The sequence below is a fragment of the Chiloscyllium plagiosum genome, unplaced genomic scaffold, assembly GCF_037043375.1.
Source record: "Chiloscyllium plagiosum isolate Xiang-an unplaced genomic scaffold, Cpla_swu_hap1 HiC_scaffold_36, whole genome shotgun sequence".
Taxonomy (NCBI): domain Eukaryota; kingdom Metazoa; phylum Chordata; class Chondrichthyes; order Orectolobiformes; family Hemiscylliidae; genus Chiloscyllium; species Chiloscyllium plagiosum.
The window spans coordinates 70,194,033-70,216,570 of NW_028270174.1; positions in this window are offsets into that span (position 1 = coordinate 70,194,033).

Consider the following 22,538-nt stretch of genomic DNA (forward strand, 5'->3'; position numbering starts at 1 on the left):
ATTTCCCCTTTTTCTTTTGATTACCATTTGTTATCTTCTGCATTTTTTTGTCTTTTTTTTAAACATTGTTCCCAAAATTCGCAAGCATCATTTCAGAGATTTCATCCATCTTAGTCTCACTCATCTCCTTATTATTTAGTTGATAAAGTTCCTCTATCAAATTTCCCCTGAGGGGCATTCGTTTCATCAAGGATGTTTCAATCAGCCTCTGGGTGAGCCCTCGTATACAGGGTATGATACAACAGCCAATGGCCACCAATACCCCGACTACTACTATCAGGGAAGTAAGGATAGAAACCACCACCCCATTCCATTTTCCAAACCAGGATTCAAGCCACCCTGTGAGAGATGTGTCTACTCCTGAATTCTCAGCCAGTTCCTCTGCTAAGGTAGTCAATCCCCGTAAGGCCTGAGTAATTGAACCATCAGGCGCAGTGTTATTAGGAATAAAGGTACAACAGCTTCCTCCTAACATCACACATACACCCCCTTTCTCTGCTAAAATCATATCAAGGGCTATTCTGTTTTCCCATGTCATCCTACTCGTCGCATCAAGCTGTTATGATATTCCTTTAACCGCCTCTCTGGTATAATTTATAAATCGCTGTTGATTATAGAAAATGTAATTTATCCAGTCTACATTTTTATTAATTGTTACCCACCAAAAGAGAGCTGACTCAAAGCCTGCTGCAATCTGGTTACGAGCCTTGAATTCATCAGGTACTCCCCTAGCGACTCTGACTGAATCAAGATAAATCCTGTCATCAAAGGAAGTATCTAACAGTAATCTCTTACCCCTTCCCTTTTTCCCTACTATCTTTTCCTTCTCAAATGCCAAAATAAATGGAATTGCCAATTGTATAATTGCACATATCACTTTCCAATCCGGAGGCAGGGTGGGTCTCAATATTTTTCCTCTACAGTACCACCACAGATCCGCTCGGGGAACCTTTAATGCTGCGTAGTTCCCTCCCTTCTCCATTTCGGTACAATTCTTAATCTCTGTACATAATTTCAGCTCCCCCAAATCTCTCGACCGACTCGTACCTCGCCTGTGCACACACGACGTGTGATTTCCAACTGTGGGGGAACTTTTGCATCTTTTTCCTCCAAGGGAGGGAACATTAGAGATAGGGAGGTACAATTCCTATCATTCCATGCAGTCTCATCCTGGTACAGGGCTATCATACATTTCATGCCCTTCCTGTCTCGCTTCCACCCGAGCGGAAAGAGAACCACCTGGGCCACTGGCCTACCGGAGGCACATGCATAGCAATTGCTTTTGTTCAGACTTTTTACAGTATACTTTACCCATTCAAACCAGGCATTTGCATCCCCGTACCCAGTCTCTATCTCGATGGTTTGTTTCAAGTCCTTTACCTCTATAATTTTTACTACTTTAGGATCATCGGGAGGGGAGAAAGGTTGTATCTCATTACCCAGTAATTCTACCCGTTTTCCCTGTCCTACACTAATTCGAAAACAACAGCCCACAAACTCCTTCCCATTTGCTTTCATTTCCATCCCAAATGTTTCATTTAATTGTATCTCATAAGTGCCAACCCAAAAATGCTTCGTGCCATGTGGTTTTCCTTATCGTTAAATATATGGGGTTACACTTTTTATCGGGACAATCGCGTGCTGGTCGGAAGGGGGCCCGGTGTATTGTGACAAGACCATTATACCAGGTACCATCCCCGAAGCCATCCCCATAGAACTTAAGATGTATCTCTGAGCTGCAGTATTGTCTCTGATTAGCTACATTCCCACAATTTACTAAGCTACATACATCAGTGTCTATTACTTGTGGATTATCAGACTCAGGAACCATTAATAATACATATGAAAATGATATTTGACAAAATCCTAATACCAAGAGGGCTAGCATCATAACTCTAAGCATTCCCAGTATTCTAATCATTATGCTAAAACACAAAAAGGCTTAATATACAATCTTACTGAAATAATCCCGCGCTCACGTCGCCACTGTATAGTCAATTACTCAAAGTCTCTTTAGTCTGAGTTTCAGTGGGTCTTGTATTGATTCGGCTGTCCAGACTTCTTCCTCAACTGGAGGGTCCACTGGCCCTTTGATCCGAGTATAATGAGTCCAGCCTTTTTCCGCTGTCCTTACTGCCGTTTCGGTAGTCAAAAGAGCCTGATATGGCCCTTCCCAGTCTGGATGCAGCTTAGTCTCTGTCCATGATTTTATTAAGACCCAATCTCCTGGCCGGATGGGATGAACAGCAAATTCAAGGGGTGGAGTCTGTGCCAATAGACCCTATTTTCTGAGGAAAGATAAAGAGGAGGACAAGTTCAGTATATACTTCTTTAAAAACAAATCTTTAGTTTCGGGAATTGGCAATTCTCCCTACGTTCCCAGATAAGGTAATCCAAATAAGATTTCATAGGGGGATAGTCCCAAATCTTTCCTCGGGGCTGTTCGTACTCGCAAGAGAGCTATAGGTAAACATTTGGTCCAAGGGAGTCTGGTTTCTATTATCAATTTAGAGAGCTGTTGTTTGAGTGTTTGGTTCATTCTCTCAACTCTTCCTGATGATGGCGGATGCCATGGAGTGTGGAACTCCCAGGAAATCGCCTACCCTTTCATTACCCCCTGTAACACTTTAGAGGTAAAATGAGTTCCTTGGTCGGAATCTATACGGTTCACTAGCCCATATCGGGGAATTACGTGCTCTAATATTGTTTTAGACACCCCATTTGCAGTGGCGGTAGCTAGGGGGTATGCTTCAACCCAACCAGATAAATGATCTACTATGACCAACATATATTATAGTCTTCCTACTCTAGGCAGTTCAGTATAATCAACTTGTATACTCTGGAAGGGTCTCAATCCTGGGTCTCTTCCTCCATGGGCCTGTTTTCTCAGAACTTTTTTATTTATCTTTCTGCATATTATGCATCCCTCACATATTTGTTTAGCAATGGTATATATCCCTTTACTTCCATATTCCCTAAGAACTAAATCACACATTGCTTGTACTCCCCAGTGACTGCCTTGGTGTAGGATAGCCATAATCTCCCGCATCGTCATTTTGTTTAACATTTCCCTTCCATGAGGTAACTTCCAATGCCTGTCTGCTGTCTTTGTAGCCCCTAAATCTCTCCAATTCTCTTTCCTCTCTTTCAGTAAATATAGGAGTTTCCCTAGGACCTGGGACAGTAGGTATTAGGGAATGAATCATCACTTCTTGTGGATTCAGGGCGGCTTCCCTAGCCACTTCATCAGCTAATCTATTTCCCCTAACCTCTGGTTCATTTCCTTTCTGATGACCATTTACATGCACTACGGCTATCTCTCGGGGGAGTAATAAAGATTCCAAGACCGGTTTAATCAATTCTTCATGAACTAATTCCTTCCCCCGGCTATTGATCAGTCCTCTTTCCTGCCATATCTTTCCGAACGTGTGCACAACACCAAATGCATATTTAGAATCAGTGTATACTATTCCCTCTTTATTTTCTAATGTCCTAAGGGCTCTCTCCAATGCATAGAGTTCGCAGGTCTGAGCTAACCACCCATTTGGCAACCTTCCTGCCTCCACCACACTACTTTTTGTCCCATCTACAACTGCATACCCATTATGTCTTTTCCCTTCAGTCACCCGGGATGACCCGTCTATAAAAAGTCTAGCCCCTGCATGAAGCGGAACATCTCTCAGGTCCATACGGACCTCAGTTTGGTATTCTATAATGTCAAGGCAGTCGTGCCCTGGATTCTGAGGAGAGTCTCCTTCCCCTTTCCAAAGAAAAGCAGCTGGATTTAAACAATTGTCGGTGACTAGCAGTAAATCATCCTTTTCTATCAGTATCGCCTCATATTTCAAAATCCGCGAGTCTGTCAACCATCGCCCAGCTTTTTGGTTTAAGATCGTTCTCACTTGGTGTGGGGTGCTTACTATTAGGGCTCCCCCAAATGTAAGCTTTCTGCTTTCCTCCACCAACAGTGCAGTGGCAGCCACAGCCTGCACACACTCAGGCCACCCTCGGGATACTGTATCCAATAGCTTTGAAAGATATGCTACTGGCTGTTTCATCCCTCCCCACTCTGGGTTAATACCCCCAAAGCCGCTCCCTTATCTACGGTGACAAAGAGGTGGAAAGATTTATCTAGGGAAGGTAAGGCTAACACGGGGGCATGAATCAAATCTCTTTTGAGTTTCTCGACTAGTTCTTTTTCCTCATTATTCCAATTTAGATGTTTTGGCTCCCCCTCTATTAGTTTGAGATATAATTTCCTAGTCTTCTGAGCATAGGAATCTATCCACAATCTGCAATATCCCGTTAGACCCAAAATTTTGCGTAACTCTCGTTTAGTGCTGGGCAGTGGCATCCCCCCTATTCCCTCTATCCGCTCCGGGCTTATCTTTCACTTACCCTCACTCACTAAATGTCCCAAGTATTTTACTTCTTGCTCCACATATTGTAATTTGTTTTTAGATACTCGCAGGCCCTGCTGGCCCAGGAAATTCAATAATTTGTTAGTGGCTTCTACTACTCTTTCTCTTCTTATTCCTGATACTAAGAGGTCGTCTACATACTGCAACAGGGTAGTCCCCTTGGGGCTGCTAAATTTCTCCAATATTTGTTCTAACATCTGTCCAAATAAATTTGGGGATTCTGTAAACCCCTGGGGGAGCACAGTCCACCGGTATTGCTGTTTCCGCCCTGACTTGGGATCCTCCCATTCAAAGGCAAACAAATTCCTACTTTCCTCCGCCAAGGGACAAGCCCAAAAGGCATCCTTTAAATCTATCACACTAAACCATTTGTGATCATGAGAGATCTTACTTAATAACGTGTAGGGGTTTGGCACCACTGGGTGCCTGACCTGTACTATCCGATTTAATGTTCTCAAATCCTGCACCAATCCAAAAGTTCCATCAGATTTCCGTACTGGTAGAATTGGGGTATTATAAGGAGACATACATGGTTCCAATAGTCCATCTCTAATCAATCCCTCAATTACTGGCTGCATTCCTCGTTTACCTTCTATGGAAATAGGATATTGTCGTTCACAGATAACGTCTCCTTTTCGTTTTAAATTTATTAAAAGGGGAGGGATCTGTAGTTTTCCACGATTCCCTTCTCTAGCCCATACTATAGGGTCTATCTCTCTCTCTGCGTCCTCTGTCAAGATCGCCAGTTGTACAACTAATTCTTTTTCCTGAATTCCAATCTCCAGTCCTAAAAGGATAATTAAGTCTCTCCCCAGTAAGTTACTTCCTATATCAGGGATATACAGCAGTTCCCCTGTGACCCTACCCTTAGGACCTTCTATCATCATAGGTTCGAATACTGGAACAGTAAATCCTTCCCCTTTCACCCCCGAAACAGTAATTGATCGTGTTAACATTTCTGCTTTCTTTGGTTTAAAATTTAGCGATGACCGTGCCGCCCCCGTATCTACTAGGAAGACTACCTCCTCCCTACACGGTCCCGCCTTCAAGTTTATCAAGGGTTCCTGGTGGGCCCCCGAGGGCAGGAACCCCTGACACCCCTATTCTTCATCATAATTCATAAGCGAAATTGCCCTTTCTTCCCTGTGTAGATCAAGACACCCCCGCTTAAAATGCCCTATCTTTCCACAATAATAGCATCCTGCCTGTAGAGACTTCCATCTCTGCCCCTGTCGCTCAAACCCTCTATCAAATGTTCCCCCTTGTCCTCTCCCTCTTCCTCTTCCCATCTGTCCGACATGCTGCTTTCCGCCGCTCTGGTTGCTCACTATCGGTTCCATTCTCCTCTTAATTACCTCATCCACTGTAGCTACCATCATTTTCACCTTCTGTTTTTGTCTCTCTTCCTCCCTCTTTACAAATACTTTCTGTGCCTTTCTCATCAATTCATCTAATGGTTTTTCGCTCCATCCTTCTATCGTCTGTATCTTTCTCTGTATGTCTGGCCATGCTCTTGTCACAAAATGTACTTTCAAAAGACCCTGTGCCACTGGGTCCTCAGGGTTCATTCCAGAGTATTTCCGCATTGAGTCCCTTAATCTTTGCAAGAAAGCTGAGGGAGTCTCATCTTTCTCCTGTCTAATTTCAAAGGCTTTAATCAAATTCTGTGACTTCGGAACTGCCTCTCTTATTCCTTTTAGAATCAGGTATTTCAATTCCCTCATTTCTTCTCTATGCTCCGGGTTTTGGTTTTCCCATTGGGGGTCTCTGAGGGGAAACTTCACCTCTCCCTGTCCAGCATTCCCATCTCCAATCGGGTGTTCCCTGTCCCATATTTTAATGGCAGCTCCTCGTATAAGTCCCCTTTCCTCCCCAGTAAATAGTATATTCAAAATAGACATTAATTCAGCCCAGGTATACAGACTGGGCCCCAAAAATTGATCAATTTGTTCGGACAATCCCACCGGATCCTCAACCAGGACCTTCATTTCCTTTTTAAATGTTCTGACCTCCCCACTGGTGAGGGGGGCACTTACAAACCCAATCTCTTTGTCCCCTATGGGTACCTCCCGAAGAGGATAAGTCGTTACGTTTTTCCCCTTTTTCTTTTGTTTTCCCCCCTTAGACTTTGATTTAGATTCTCCAGAGGCCTCCTCTTCATCTACTGTAGCTCCCCTTTCTATTGCTGAGGATTGAGGGTCAGGAACAACATCCTCTTTTCCCGGCCACCAAGGCAATACTTAAAAGTCTGTTTTCTTACCTTGGTCTGTGCAGAGTTGCCTGGCCCCTTTTGTCACCGTATCTTCTATCGAGCTCCTATCACTGTCTGATTCAGATGTCTCTCTTATAGAATTCACATCAGTCACCCAAGGGAGCAGACCAAACCGGGACACGAGACCGCTCCTCAATGGGGAACGGGACGCGTCTTCCCAGTGTCCAAGGCCAGCCACTCCCCCCGGTGATGGAAGAAAATCTCGGACACGAGCCCCCAATTGTGAGAAACAAAGCCCACTCACATCAATAATTTCAGTCCGAGACCAAATATCTGAAACAGCAGCGTCGTTTTATTTGTACACCTGCAGCTGGGTGTAATGTCTGATGCCTAGAAAGGCAATGACAAATACACACTATACCCCAACCAACTCTCGCAATTTATACATTTTAAATTCCCATATTTTTGACTCATTCCATTGTTTGTCCCTGCTTCGCTTACGTCACTCATTTCCTTAAGACTTATCCCACAACTTCTGTTTATCCTGTCTTGTCCGTGACAAACTCTTATCTCTGACTCCCATAAGGGTGTTTGACGTCAGTCTACCGTAGGTTATTGATTAGGCATATCTTTTCTTCTATCAGCATCTATTTCTATCCAGAGGCCACTTTGACCTCTTTAATTAGGGTTTGTTCCTGTGTCTCCGTGCAAGTGGGGAAACAGATGTTTTCCTGTTTGCACATACATCCACCATTGTTCTGTAATCACGTCTCATGCTAACATATTCTTTCTTTTTGCTGAATATATATTTTCTCATTCCTGTTCTGTATCAGAATTTATAGTCGCAGAAATAACATTAATTCATTTATATCCCACAATAACACTATGAGGCAGCAGTACTAACCACTGAATCACCATGCCACCCTTACCTTTTTCAACACAGTTCAATGACACAGGTACAAAATCTATTCTGCCCTTCATCCATGATGGACGTTCCAATATCACATACCATGGATAATTTTTTTCTCCACTGAAAATGAAATGATTTTATTATTTCCTAATTCATATGTTCTCATTAATTTTAATAATTATTATTAATATATATTTTTAGACTGAAAAGATTGAATGGCTTTGTGAGTGGGAGATCATGCCTCTCAAATTTGTTTGAGTTCATTGATGAAGTGACCAGAAATGTTGATGAGGTTAGGGCGGTATACGTCGTCTGTATGGTTTTCACTAAGGCCTTTGACAAGGCCACCATTGATAGGCTGTTCTGGAATGTTAGAATCGCATGGACCCCAGAGGGAGCTGCAAATTGTACACACAATTGGTTTCATGGTAGTAAGCAGAGGGTAATAGTGGAAAGATGCTCGGACTCAAGGCCTGTGACACATGAAGTGCCTCAGGAGTCAGTGATGGGCACATTGCTGTTTGTTATCTGTATCAATGATATTCTTACAAATGTACAAGGCATGATTAGGAAACTTGAAGATGACACTAAAATAAATGGTACCGTGGACAGGAAGGACGTATATCAGAGATTGCAGCAGGACCTTGATCAAACTGGAGAAGTAGGCCGAAGAATATTTTGGCAACGTTAGATCAAGGTAGGAGTTTCATGGTGATTGGTAGGACTTTAAGGAGTATAGTTGAGCAGAGGGACCATGGAGTTTAGGTCCACCGTTCTCTGAAAGTGGGGTCATAGCTAGACATGGTAGTGAAGAAGGCTTTTGCCACACAAGCATGCATCGGTCAGGACAGTGAGGAGAGCAGTTGGGAAGTTATGTTGCAGTTATACAGGATTTTGGTGAGGCTGCACTTGTCGTGCTGTGTTCAGGTTTAGTCACATTGCGATCAGGAGGATGTTTTTAATTTAGAATGTGTGCAGATGGATTTTACAAAAATATTGCCATAACTCAACAGCATGAATTATAGGGAGAGGTTTGACAAGCGAGGACTTTTTTCTTTCGAGAATATGAGACTGAGAGAGATCTTATAGAAGTTTACATGGATAGGATAGATCCAGCCTTTTCTTTCCTAGAGTTGTGGAATCGAGGACGAGAGGGCAACAATTTAAGGTGAGAGGGGAATAAATAAAAGGGAAACTGATGGAAACTGTTTTACGCAGATAGTGGTACACAAAGGGAATGAGCTGCCAACCGAAGTGGTTGAAGCACTTATATTAACGATATTTAAACGGCATTTGGGCAGGTACATGGACAGGAAAGGATGAGAATGCTATGGGCCAAGTGCTGGGAAATGAGGTTAATGTGGTTGGATATTTGTGTCAGAATGGACAAGTTTGGGCCAAAGGGCCTCTCTGCCTCTCTCCATGCTGTAGGATCTGATGACTCTACAAATAGAACAGCATTTGAGTCAAACTCTCATTTTTCCTTTGGTCATGAGTTCGAACCATATTTGGACAATGATCTTTCAAGTTAACTTTGCAGATATTTTGCTTTTCAGTTTGTTATTGACAATACGTGTGTGTTTGTGCGTGCTGGTGTGTGTGTGTCTGTGTGTGTGTGTGTGTCTGTGTGTGTTTCTCAGCAAAATATCAATGTATATATTTGCAATATCCTCTCGTCATTCCTCTTTGCATAATAGTTTGAGAACCGTTGTTTTGGTCATAAACGTGTTGTTTGAGCAGATTAAAGAAATCTGTCTGACTTGTTCCTTACACTGACTGCTGCATGGGGAGTTTACAATAGGCTGCCCTCTAGTGGGGTCAGAGCACATTGCTGTGAGTCTGCCTGACTGCTCCATGTGGAGTTTACATTAGTCTGCATCTGGTGGGTTTAGAGCAGACTTCAGAATTTTCACTGAAATTCCAGTGAAATTTTAAAAAAAGATTCCTTTCTGCTGTTCATTCGATTATTTCTAAACTGCAGTCCCTGTTCCCAGTCCAACCAAATCCATAACAACACTGAAGGGAAACAGGGATTGACATATACACTCCAGATTATTTTATTTTTCTAACTTTGTACAATTTTTTGTTTTATTTGGTTGAACTGTAAAAACATGTCGTTTCTTTGATTAATCACTTCTTAATGATATTGAGAAAGGGTTTAAATGAAATGTAACTACTCTCTCTGACACACAAGGCAGATGTGCTATCTCTGATGTTATCAGAGCCCATCGAATTGAGCAAAAGGTATCAAGGAGGCAGATGTTTTGATGCAGCGAGTTGTTGTGGTCTGGGATATAATTCACATCAATTCCAATGCACAAAAATACTTATGAAAACGCATGAACATCTCCAAAACAAAACAGGATTTAAATATAAACATGAACACTTCCCATCCACAACAATATTTGTATTTATGAACAAACAGTTCCCATACAAAGAAAGTTATAAATAAACTGAGATAGTTTGATGCACAGTAATATTTACATGTAAATAGATCAGCTCCAATGCAAAACAATATTTATGCACAGACAAGCAGCTCTATACAACAATGTATAAGGTATATTGTATGTATTGTATAATAGAAAACCTGAAATAGCTCAGCCACTGAATTGTTCATTTGCAGCATTGGATCAGAATCCTGCCTGGAAAGGATCAAACAAAATAATTTTGAAAGGTGGGTAAGGGTATTAAAAACAGGGCAAGGCTATGATACCCTTAGAGAGATTCCTGTTTTGGAGAAGTTCAACAATTCACTCCATCCAGCATGGGGAGCTGCACAGATCACATTATTCCATTATCTATAAACCACAACGAGATACTCTGATCAGCACAGCGACCTCTGCCGTGATCACCTGTTAATTCATCTGTAAATCAGGAGCAGTTGCCCTCCCAGCATGTCGGACTGTGTACACCAACCCAGTGCATTGATCTGTAAACCAGGAGCAGTTACCCTCCCAGCATGTAGGGCAGTGTACACCAACCCAGGGCATTGTTCTGTAAACCAGGAGCAGTTATTCTCCCAGCATGTAGGGCAGTGTACACCTCCCCAGTGCATAGATCTGTAACACTGTGTTAGGTCCCTGACCAGTGTGGGGAAACTTGCAGACCCCTCTCTCTCTCACTCGACCCTCTCACTCTTGCCACCTCTACCTCACTCTTGACATCCCACTTTTTTGTCTCTCCCTCTATCTCTCACCCCGCCTCTCTCTCTCTCTCGCGCCCCCTCACTCTCTCACCTCCTCATTCTCTCTCTCTCTCTCTTTCCTCTCTCCTCTTCTCTCTCTCTCTCGCCTACCCATCTTTCTCGCTCCTTGTCCCTCTCTCTCTAAGACGTGCCCCCTTTCTCTCTCGCCCCCTCCCTTGCACCTCTCTGTCTCTCTCTCTCGCACCTCTATCTCTCATTATCTCCTCCCCTGTCTCTCTCTCTCTCCTTCCCTCACCCTATCTATCCCTTGTTCCCGTCTCTCTCTCCCTGCTCTTTCACTCTCTCTCCGTTCTCTCACTCTCGATCCCCCTCTCTTGGTTTCTCTCTGACTGAATCTCTCCCTCTCCTGTCCCTCCATCCCTCTCTCTCTCTCTGACGCACTCTGTCTCTCTGATCCTTCCCTCTCCCTCTGACACGGAGACTAGGGGTGGTGTGGGTGGTGGTGTTGCATGTGGGGGGGGGGTGGTGGGGGTGAGAGAATAGAGAGATGTGGGAGGTAGGAGGAGGGGAAATCGGGTAGAGACGAAATTGCGGGAGGGAGAGAGAGAGATGGCAGAGTGCGGGTTGGGGGGAGAGGAAAGAGTGGAGGCAGGTGGAGAAACGGGTGTTGGGGTGTGCGAGAGAGAGAGAGGGGAGTGAAAGGGAGAGGTGGTGAGAAAGAGCCAGTGTACAGAAAGAGAGAGAGGGAGAGAAGTGATGAGAAAGAGTAGGGGAGAGGAAATGGGGAGGCCAGGTTGCAGTGGAGGGACAGAGGAAGTTAAACCCAGCTCATGAGCTCAGGGCCCGGTCCCCTCCCCTCTTCTGAGGACCAGGACTTGGGGCTGAGTCTGTCTCTCTCCAGCTCAGCTTCTTCAACACAAAGACACACAACAACATCGGTCACTCTGCTGCTCGGCACGCTTTAATCTACATTTTTATTGTTTACAAATGGAAGTGATGGATACAGTCAGTGGGATGGTGCCTTTTCGCTCTGGCCCCGGAGTTGTGAGAAACATTGAAATATTTTCCTGTAACCCCCACTGTGGGATAAGGATGGACAAACCAGCGCTACCCTCAGTCTGTTACTATAGCGAAAGGCTGCTCCATCACTGAAACACTGAACTGAAATGAGAAAATCCCGGATGGATTGATTAATGAGGAAATTTGATGGATGGATGGATTTGGGTGAAGGGATATTTCAGCACATTCTTCAGCTGCTGCCTGAACTTAGTCTGGGTCACGGTATAAATCGCGGTGTTTGTGCAGCAACTGAGGAGCTGCAGCATGAAGCCCAATTCCTAAACAAAGCCATGGAGATACCCAATATAATGCATCCAGGCCCATATAGAATACAGCATTAACGTTGACCATAACAGGATGAAATTGGCCGAGATCACAAACAGTAAAATGATGGATTTGTTTCGGCTTCTCATTTCTCTGCCCCACACCACCCCACCGTCACGCTCACCACCACATACTCCACTACCAGGACACACACTGCCCCACACCACCGCCACCGTCACGTTCACCACCGCACACTCCACTAGCAGGACACACACTGCCCCACACCACCCTCACTGTCACGTTCAACCCATCCCCTCTCTCGCCTTCCCCTCTCTCCCAGGCCCTCTCTCGCCCTCTCCCTCTCTCACATCCCCTCCTTCCCTCCCAGCTCTCTCCCTCCCCTTGCCCTCCCCTCTATCCCCCTCCCTTCCTCTTGCCATCCCCTCCCTCCCCTCTCTCGCCCTTCCCATCTTCCCCTCCGCTCTCTCACCCTCCCCCTCCCTCCCTCGCCTAACCTCCCTCCACTCTCTCACACTATCTCTCTATTGTTCCCCTCTCTCTCTCCCTGCTCCTTCACTCTGTCCACCTTTTCTCACGCTCGACCCCCGTCCCTTGGTGTCTCTCTCTCCCCACCCGCCCTCCGTTTCTCTCTGACTGAATATCTCTACCTCCTGTCCCTTCCTCCCTCTCTCTCTGAAACACTCTGGGTCCCTGGCCCTTCCCTCTCCCTCTGATCCAGAGACTGGGAGTTGGGGGTGTGTGGTTGGACGTGAGGCTGCGTGTGTGGAGGGGGTTGAGATGAGGGCGGTAGGATGAGGGGGAAAATAGGATAAAGATGGAACAGCTGGAGGGAGACAGAGACGGCAGGACAGTGAAAGTGAGGATGAGGGGATGGGAAGTGTGGAGGCAGGTGGAGACACCGGGGTTGGGTGTGTGTGAATGTGTGAGAGGGGGAATGAGGGAGATTGAAAGGGAGAGGTGGTGAGAGAGAGGGACAGAATTGAGGAGAAAAAGTAGGGGAGAGGAAATGGGGAGGCCAGGCTGCAGTGGGGGGACAGAGGGAGTTAAACCCAGCTCATGAGCTCAGGGCCCGGTTCTCTCCCCTCCCCCGAGGACCAAGGCTTGGGGCTGAGTCTGTCTCTCTCCAGCTCAGCTTCTCCAACACAAAGACACACAACAACATCGGTCACTCTGCTGCTCGGCACGCTTTAATCAACATTTTTATTGTTTACAAATGGAAGTGATGGATACAGTCAGTGGGATGGTACCTTTTCTCACTGGCCCGTGAGTTGTGAGAAACATTGAAATGTTTCCCTGTTACCCCCCTGTGGGATATGGATTGACAAACCAGCGCTACCCTCAGTCTGTTACCATAGCGACAGGCTGCTCCATCACTGAAACACTGAACTGAAATGAGAAATTCCTGGATGGATTGATTAATGAGGGAGTTTGATTGATTGATGAATTTGGGAGAAGGGATATTTCAGCACATTCTTCAGCTGCTGCCTGAACTTAGTCTGGGTCACGGCATAAATCGCGGTGTTTGTGCAGCAACTGAGGAGCTGCAGCATGAAGCCCAATTCCTTAACGAAGCGATGGAGATACACAGCGGTATCCAAAATATCATCCATCCGTCTCCATATAGAATACAGCATTAATGTTGACCATAACAGGATGAAATTGGCCGAGATCACAAACAGTAAAATGATGGATCTTTTTCGGTTTCTCATTTCTGTGTCAGAATGAGCGTCCCCATTGGTGTGAGTGCGGAGTCTCCTGCGGGCTCTGCTGGTCACTACAATGTGTCTGACGGTGAGAACATTGAGCAGCAGAATCAGGAGAAATGGGACACACGGGGTTAGAATGTGGTGGAGGGACTCGATTGTGACCCAGACAATGGATGATTGAACAGAGTATGGTACATCACAAAACCAGGGGCGGTTCCACAGAGAATACTGAGCCTTGAACATAAAATACCAGGAAATGTTCTTTAAACAGCTCAGCACAGTCACTGCTCCCAGAACCACAGCCGCCATTTTCTCACTGCAATAGTTACTTTTCAGCTTCTGGCAACAAATGGCCACAAACCGATCAAAGGTGAAAGTGACGGTGAACCAGACAGAGCAGTCAGTGGCTGCACAAACCAGGACGGCGTGGATATTACACACGGGGACGGAGTCCACCAGGAAATAAAACTGTTCCTTATAAACAATGGGAATGTGTCTCAGGATCAGGTCGAGGATAATGACCAGGAGATCCGCCGCTGCCATGGCCCCCAGGTAACGTCTGACACATGGAGACAATTCACAATCTTTATAAAGCAGGACGTAGATGGTCACTACGTTAACTGTGAGGAAGGAAATCAAACCCATTATCCATCAGCCTGGAGGCAAAGGGACCCGTTTGATCGGGGACCCAGTGAGATTTTCAAATGTGTACCTGTATTCAGGGATTTATTAAAATAATTGGAGCTGGAATAACAAATGGGAAGGTCGGAATTAATGACAAAAATGTGACATAAACCACAAGAAACCCTCCCTCCCCAAACACACAGAGACACATCCATAAGGACAGATGGTTTCTAGAACATTCCCACACACTCGATCACTCGAGAGCAGACACAGGTCACTCCTTCCCAGTTCCTAATACGGAGGGTGGGAACGTTGCCGTCCTGAAGGATTCTCTCCCAGTTTCCTGATGACAAACGGAGTTTGGGAATTCCTGTATTTTGGTCTAAATTGTGGTCGATCCTGTGTCGTGGAGAAATGTAAACTCAGGGAAAACGTATTCACCCCTTTAACTGCCTGAGGGGCCTTCGGAAAAGTGTCTCCTTCTCCCTGGAACGGGATCTCCTCCCTCGGGATCGTATCGTTTGTTCAATTCACTGACGTCTGGCCGTTCACAAACAACGTCAGCTACAGAACGTTCCGGGGAATGTCAGTTATAGAATGTCGGGGACAGAACGTTCCGGGGAATGGCAGTTATGGAATGTCGGGGACAGAACGTTCCGGGGAACTCCTTGACCTGTCCAACACCTTTCCCCCCTACCCACCCCACCAACATGATGTACTGGGCACACTGTAACATTAATGGGGTGATAGACGGAGGGTCCAATCACAGGAATTGGAATTAAAGGCATTGCCAGATCAGCTGAAAGTGTTAGATACACCACATTCTCAATCTACCTCACAGAACCAGCCCAGACACCATCAACCCAAAGGAGATTTCTGTTCACCGTGGAACACTGTGTAGACCAGGCCAGTGTACTGCTCAGTACAACCCAGCAATTTGTCCAGACTCATCCATTCCACTGGTCAATGCAATCCAGCGATCTGTCCAGAGTGGAGTACTGTGCAGACTACAGCAGTGCATTGATCTATTAACCCAGACCATATATCTGTCCGGCACTGGGAGCTGTGCAGACCACATCAGTGCATTGATCTATAAACCCGGACTAGATATCTGTCCAGCACTGGGAGCTGTGCAGACCACATCATCGCAGTATCTATAAACCTCAACCAGAATGACTGACCATCACAGCGATCTGTGCAGTGATCACCCGTGAATTAATTTGCAAACCAGGAGCAGTTACCCTCCCAGCATGTAGGACACTGTACACCACCCCAGTGCATTGATCTGTAAACTAGGAACAGTTACACTCCCAGAATGTAGGACTGTGTACCCCACCCCAGAGCATTAGTCTGTAAACCAGGAACAGTTACACTCACAGCATGTAGGACTGTGTACCCCACCCCAGTGCATTGAACTATAAACCAGGAGCGGTTACCCTCCCAGCATGTAGGGCTGTGTACCCCACCCGAGTGCATTGATCTGTAAACCAGGAGTAGTTACCCTTCTTGCATGCAGGACTGTGTCCGCCATCCCAGTGCAATGCTCAGTAACACTGTGTTAGATCACTGCCCAGCGTGGGGAAACTTGCAGCCCGGCTGGAAGTGACAGGATGTGCAGTTCCCATCCATTTACAGCTCCATCTCTCCATTGTTGCCCTGACAAGGGGGTGCTGTGGGTGTGAACATCACTGCCAGAGAGAGATGGCGGGGGAATCAGTTTAAATATCACCACATGGGAGGGGTTTGGGAAATAGACAGAGACGGTGAGACTGAGAGACAGTGTCCTGGAAGGATGTGTTCCCAGGTTTCAGAATGCTGAAAAGTAGACACTTCGATAGCATCCTGTAACATGAGCCAGTCTTCCCAGGAAAGATGGGAAAAAGTGATATTGGTGTGAGGTCAGATGATGGAGAGTTTTGGATGAGCATTTGATCTACAACTTTGTAAATGGAGTACTTCATGGCTGGAGGTACACACCATCACCCAGATGCCCCTGGATATTCCGTGATCCCTGACACTGATGTCATCTTTCAAAGCCCAATGGACAACGATTGAGCTTTCTCAGCTTGGAGATGCCCTACATAGTTTACCCCGAGCATGGCAGATAAGGGACAATTACACTACAGTTTGTCAACAGGGGCACGGAGATCCTGGTGGATGGGCTAGTACAGAGGGGGACTATTCTCTTCCCAGAGGGGGCGACACCACCAGACCCACCGAGCATGGTCTAAGCTCACCACCCAGCTCAGTGCAGTATTTGCAGTCTGACGAAATGTTCAGCAATACAGGACAAGCTTCAATAACCTTCCCCATTCTGTCAGGATAAGGGTCACCGTGTTCTCTTTGCTCCCTCACAGTCACTGTATATCTGTTACAGCACCAACCCCCGAACAAGGCTCATGGTCCACCACTCTCACTGCGGCATGCTGCACCTTCTCTCTCTGTCTCTGTCTCTCTGTCTGTCTCTCTCTCTCTCTCCCTCTCTCTCCCCCCTCCCTCCACTTCACCCCCACACTAATAACACTGCATGGATACAACACTGTGGACTGACTCCCTCCGGACACCTCACCATGACCCCCTCCCCACTACACTAACACTAACAACAGGACCACCCACTCCCACCCTCACTCCCTCCCCCCACTTCACCCATTTCAGGAGAAACAGTCTGGAATAAGACAGGAAGGGCCTATCCGGGTAGTGCAGTGCCCGATATCCGTTCCCTCCCCCCCACCCCCCGCCATGTGGGGAGGACCCTGGTACGAGCCGGAGACGACCAGGACACCTCATGTGGAAATTCTGAAACATCCACGTCCCACCGACCGAGTAAGGAGCAATGATCAGTGAAGGGCAATTCTCACTTTAAACCCACGGGCACCTCCGTTTCCCCCCGGCACAACTTAGAAGCCGTGGCCCTGTTGTCATCTCCCTTTTGTGTTGAGCTGGTACAAATGGAATCCCCACGGTCTCGGTGGGCAGGAGGGTGGGCTCACAACACATCGTCACCACCACCTCCCAGGAAGGCAGCACTGAGACTCCCTCCCACACCTCCCCCTGTAAACAGCTCAGATACTGAAACTAATCTGTGATAGTAACTGCCCTCCCCACTTGTCCTGACATCTTCAACAATCTGTGCTCATATACACGCAGCGCTCTCTGTTCCTGCAGCCCCTTTATAATGTCACAGCCTGCTTTAACCTGCCGTTCATTGTCTTTCCCACCAAAGTGTATCATCTCACACTTCTCTTCACTGATCCCCATCTGCCATAAACCTGAACACTACACCAACATGTGATTGTCCTGTTAGAGTTCCGCACTGTCCTCCATAGACTTCAGAGTTCTTCCAGGTTCGGTGCCATCTACAAACATTCAGATTGTTATAGAGTCACAGTCCCCATGAAACAACTGACATTCTGCCCCACATACACGAGTGTGAGCAAGTGAAATACTGATATATTCCTATGGACAATGTCGAATAATGACATGCTGTCAATGGAGCAACAAAAGTCCTGACACACACCAGACGGAGCAAAGTAAATATTGACAAACCACAGAGCAAAAGTAATCCAGATAGGATCCACTTATCAATATTCATCAGAGTATAATGTGATGAAGTTGAAAGTGTGTACTGTACCTTTAAGAGAGAGGGAATGCTGTTCTGAACTGAGAGCTTACAAGCACCTGTGCATATGAGAGGATGGCAGACCCAGACACAGTATATTGCTATTGAGCTGGAGTCGGGTAATAAGCAGTTAAAAGAAAGAGGGTCCCAGAGTTGTGAATAGTTGATGTAAAATGTTCACTTTCAGAGTGAAAAAATAAATTGATGTTTTTATTTGGCAGATCTGTCCCTCATATTTTAACAGTTTACAAGAAAGAATTAAGCATTTCTTTATTTTACATTTAAGTTACCAGGTGAGCTTCATGCCGTGTCGTCACCATTCCCGTGTGTGTATCTGTGTGTCTGTGTGGGGCAGGTCTGGCAGTCTTTGTGGTGCTTAAAGTGATGCAATGCCACCCTCTGCTGGCCTCCACACGCCACTGCATAGGCATTGGCAGAGGGTGAAAATCAGCAGGGATTCATTCAGAGAGGGGGAGGGAGAGGGCAGCTGCTCACAGCACCATCCAAACTGATGTCTAATCCATGGACTGATCTAAATGTCCTTTAAACATTGTAACTGTCCCTGCTTTCATCACTTCCTCTGGAAGTTCATTCCAAACACAAGCCAGCTAACATCAGTACCTCTCGTGACTTTCACAAATCTTTTTTCCTCGCACCTTCAAAATCCCTCAGTTTTGAATCCCCAACTCTAGATAAAAGACATCAGCCCTTCAGCTTCTCTGTAACCCTCATTATTTTTTAAACCTCTGTAAAGTTACTGCTTAATCTCATATTCTTCAGTGAAAAAAGTCCCAGCCGATCCAGCTTCTCCTTATAGCTCACTCCCTCCTTTCCCAGCAACATCCAGTTTAATCTCTTCTGAATTCTCTCCAGCTTAATAATATCAACGTCAGTAATATAAAAGTGAATAGTCAAGTTATTTTCTAAGGGTACGGGGAGTCCAAAACTAGAGGACATAGGCTAAAGGTGAGAGGGGAAGCAATTAAAAGTAACCTAAGGGGCAACTTTTTCACCCAGAGGGTGGTGTGCCTATGGAATGAGCAGGTAGGGTGACCAGACTGGATACAGTATTCCAGAAGAGGTCTCACCAATGTCCTGTACAACCACAACATGACATCCCAATTCCGATACTCAAAGGTTTGTCCTATGAAGACATGTGTGTTAAACAACTTCTTAACCACACTATCTATATGAGATGCAAATTATAATGAATTAAACCTGACGGCCTAGGTTTCTGTACTACAACACTGCCAAAGACTCTACTTTTAATTGTATAGGTCCTGCTGTTGTTTGATTTACCAAACCCATTACCTCGCATTAATCCAAACTAAACACCATCTGCCACCCCTCAGCCCAGTGTGTGATATTACTGCCTCCTCACTCCCCCTTTAAAATATCCTCCCTATCTCCAGGATGCCTGAACACTCCGGCCTTGATTTTCACAAAGACCCTGAGCTTGGGATGCCTTGTATGGTTAGGGGGAGGAGGGACAGATTGCAGACACAGTCAGTGGGGAGGAGAGGCAGGGCAGTAATCAGCGGCCTGGTGTCATTTCATGGTTTTAGGAAAAGGGGAGTCGCACATGAGAGTTGGGTAAGAGTGATTGGTGTTTTGGGGTCAGAAATTAAGGTCTTCCTTCGTCTCTGGTGTTCAGTAATACATATCTATTTGAGATCCTTCATTGGGCAGAGTGTGTCTGCAGGATTTCTTTCCTTAATATTGCAGACTACAGATAATAGCAATTAAAGATATTTATAGTTAATTTCGATGGAACAGCACGTACACTCAATATCCTACAGTTGAGACCAATATCTTGCATTTGTTTAATAATACAAAGTGTTGTTTGTAATTCAGTAATGGTAACCTGATTATAATAAATCCACACCAAGCTGAAAGTGGGCACTAAAATATGACCCAAAATCTGGGAATGGTAGTGTGGTGGGTAGTGTCCCTGTCTTTGAGCCAGAGCTCTGGATTTGATTCCAATTCCTGAACTTGTGTGGTAGTGATCCTCGCTCTGGGCTAGAAGGCCTGGATTCAAGTCCTGACTGTTGCAGAGGTATGTCACACCATGTCAGGACAGTCTGATGAACAAACACACAGGAGAATACTGTTACAGCTTTATGGGTATTGCTGAGTGATGCTAGTGTCGCTACCTCCGGGCACAAAGGTCCAGGCGTAAAGCCCACAGAAGTGTCTCAGGATATATCTGAACAAACTGATTAAAATGGACTTAGAATTGTGGCTTGATGGAGAAGGAAGAGGTGTCAGTATTGCATTTCAGAATTTAGGCCCGGATGACTGAAAGTACAGCCATTCGTGTTGATTGGGGTCACATTTTGCAGCAGTAAAGGTTTATAAAATCAAAATGGCCATGGATAAGGTGAGTAGTCAGGGGTTTTTCCCCAGGTTAGGGGCGTCCAAAACTAGAGGGCATTGGTGGAAAGTGAGAGGGGAAAGGTTTTGAGGAGGCCGAAAGGGCACCATTTCACACAGAGGGTGGTGTGCGTATGGAATGAGCTGCCAGAGGAAGTGATGGAGGCTGGTACACCTACAGCATCTGGGTACTGAGAGACCTGGCGAGCTTTTCCAGCAATTTCTGTATTTGTTTAAAAAATGCATTCAGTTTAACACAGGTATTTTGAATAAATTAAACATTTTTATTTTTTTTAATGACGCAGGGACATATAAACATATTTCAAATTGACCGAGACCATTTTCTGCGAAGTGTATGGCTCTGTGTATGACAGCAGCAATGATGCACCTACATGTAACAGGGAATGCGATGGAGACATTGTTTGGACAATGTACAAGGAGACCTCACATGTTCCAGTTTGGGAGAGGATGACTTTACTGTGTGGTTCAATTCAGAGAGGGAGAAAATGTAATCTGCCTGAGAAGGAATGGCCTATTACACTCTCGCTCCTTCATTGTTCCTCATCACAGCAATGTGTGCGAGCGAAAAAAACCCTCTACAGTCATCGTTACCATTCTTATTTTTCCCTATATTTACCCCTGACTATTGCAAATAACCTAGAAATCCCTGAACACTATGGACAATTTAGCATGACCAATCCACCGAACCTACACAGTTTGTGGTAGGAAACTGGATCACCCATTAGAAGCTCATACAGACAAGGGGAGAATGTGCAAACTCCACACAGACAGTAACCCAAGGCTGGAATCGACCCCAAGTCCCTGGTGTTGTGAGGCAACAGTGCTAACCACCATGCTACCCTTTGGATGATCCCTAACCAGAATTCACTGGAATCTACTCAAAGCCTAAAGCAAAGGGAATTCAGCCAAATCCAAACTCTCCCAGGATGAATTCCCATTGCTAGCAGCTTGTGTGAGTACAATATCTTCAGAAGCAGAATAACGTTTTGGACAATCTCACAATTTTTCCTTTGTCATGAGTTCCAATAATATTTGGACCAAGTTCTTTCAAGTTAAAATTGCAGAGATTGTGTGTATGTGCGTGTGTCTGTCTGTGTGTGTGTATATATGTGTGTGTGTGTGTGTGTGTGTATGTGTGTGTGTGTGTGTGTCAGTGTTTTTAGAAAGGGAAATATTGATTATATATTTGCAATATCCAAACAGTTTGCCATTCATCTTTCCATCATAGTTTGAGTAACATTGCTCTGGATCATAAACGTGTTGTTTTATCAGATTAAAGAAACTAGCCTGACTTGTTCCTAAAACTGACCCTGTCCCAGCCTGAGACCGATATCATCGGCCATATCACCGACCTGGTTACATTTAACATTTATTGTTAGCAGTGCAGGAGTGGGACTAGAAAACGAAACAGTGACCCAAAAAGCTGGGGAACGATAGACCAGTGAGCCTGATGTCAGTTGTGGGTAAGTTGTTGGAGGGGATTCTGAGGGACACGATTTATATACATTTGAGAAGGCAAGGGCTGATCGAAGTAGACAACATAGCTTTCTGCATGGGAAATCATGTCTCATTAATTTGGTTGAGTTTTTTGAAGAGGTGACAGAGAAGATTGATGAAGACAGTTTGGTAGACATTGTCTATATGGACTTCAGCAAGGTGTTCATTTAAAGAACAAAGACCAAAGAAAATTTACAGCCCAGGAACAGGCCCTTCACCCTCCAAGCCTGAGCCGATCCAATTGCACTGTCTAAATCTGTCGGTCAATTCCTAAGCATCTGTATCCCTCTGCTCCCCACCTACTCATGCATCTGTCCAAACGCATCTTAAATGAATCTACCGTGCCTGCCTGCACCACATCTGCTGGAAAAGCGTTCCAAACGCCCACCACCCTCTACGTGAAGTACTTACCGCGTGTATCCCCCTTAAATCTTCCACCTCTCACTTTGAAAGCACAACCTTCCGTTATTTAATCCTTTACCCTGGGAAAAAGCCTGTCTCTATCCACCCTGTGTATACACTTCGTGACTTTGCAAACCCCAACCAGGACCCCCTAAATCTCCTTTTTTCTAGGGAAAATAAACCTAACCTACTCAGCCTCTCTCATAGCTGGTATTTCATTCCGATTGGTAGACAGATTAGTAAGTTTGAGTCACGTGGGAT